Consider the following 1,357-nt stretch of genomic DNA (forward strand, 5'->3'; position numbering starts at 1 on the left):
GTTATTCTCTACAATAACAATCAAGGTATGTTTCTTCTAACCCTAATTAGTATAATTTCAAAAATATGCTAGGTATCCTAGGGTTTCTTATTTTTTGTTCAAAGTTGTATGTTCAATTAGAGAAAACATAGATCTATAGATAGGGTTACATGCACATATATGGATTTATATGTTTTCCATAATACCCATCAAAACTTACCAGTGAAGCCAAGGTTTGGGTAAAGTCACTCGCACCCTGATCCATTACTATCTGGGCAAATGTTCGTGATGCTTTTATTGAGCAATTTAGTCCACCTTCAAAGATCTCAAAGCTCAAGAAGAAGATTGTGAATTTTCAACATGAGGTTGGAGAGTCTTTATATAAAGCATGGGAGAGATACAAGGGCTTTCTTAGAAGTTTCATTCAACATGATCTTAATTTTCAACAACAAGCGTCCATTTTCTACGATGGAGTGAATGTAACAAAACAACTTCTTGACTCTCAAGGGTCAATGACGGAAAAGGAACCGACAACCATTAAAGAGTTGATTGAAGAGTTCACAAAGCACTCACGTGAGTATCCTAACCCATGACAGGATTTTACTAGAGGTAAAGGAGATGGAGGGAATAAGAACTTGGTTTCAATCATTGCTAAACCAGATACTATGGATAGACGAATGACAAAATTGGATCAATCTATTTATGTCATAAGAGTTGGGTGTGATAATTGTAGTGGGCCACATTTGACCAAGGATTGTGATCTTGATGAGAATGGTAACCAAAAAGCACACGTTTTCTACTCTAGTGGTGATAAGTATAATGAAGACTGGAGGAAGCCCAAAAAGGAGTGGTTGCCAAAAGGAGCAACCTGCACCCGAGAAGAAAATGGATTTCGAGATGGTACTTCATAGGTTTATGGAAGCATCTAAAAAGAGACATGATACTACTGATGCTAATGTAAGAAATCATCAAGCTTCCATCAAGAACATCGAGACTCAACTTGGGAAATAAAGAACACTTATTAATGAGAGACTACCACCAAGAAAACAAGACCCAAAATCACAACCTCATGTAATGGCAATCTACACCAAAGAAGAAGTTCATTCTCAGCCATTTATGAACCATGAGACGGCTACTATCAAGCATGACTCGTATTTGGAAGAAGAGAAGCTCGAAGCTAAAAGAGAAAAATGTGGATCACATTCTGACGATTCACCACGTTGTGGCGTTTCATCCTGCTATACCTCACAAAGAAGACGCCGACCAATTGTTGGAAGTTCCATTAACTCCCAACTTACACAACTTCAATCCAGACGACCACTTGGGTCGTCTCTCCTCCTGACTAGGATGTCAAACTTGCCCTAGTTCCACACCCGAT

The 1,357-nt window shown here is 38.5% G+C and overlaps 1 non-coding gene across 1 annotated transcript; it reads right to left on the minus strand.

Annotated features, from left to right (window-relative positions):
• Positions 1-308: 308 nt before the first annotated feature.
• On the minus strand, positions 309-415 carry LOC145141690 (small nucleolar RNA R71). Its single transcript, XR_013722885.1, has one exon. It is a non-coding gene; the product is annotated as a small nucleolar RNA R71 (small nucleolar RNA).
• Positions 416-1,357: the final 942 nt, after the last annotated feature.

This window comes from Lactuca virosa, chromosome 9 (assembly GCF_052849685.1).
Source record: "Lactuca virosa cultivar CGN04683 chromosome 9, Lactuca_virosa_CGN04683_v6, whole genome shotgun sequence".
In the NCBI taxonomy this organism is placed as follows: Eukaryota; Viridiplantae; Streptophyta; class Magnoliopsida; order Asterales; family Asteraceae; genus Lactuca; species Lactuca virosa.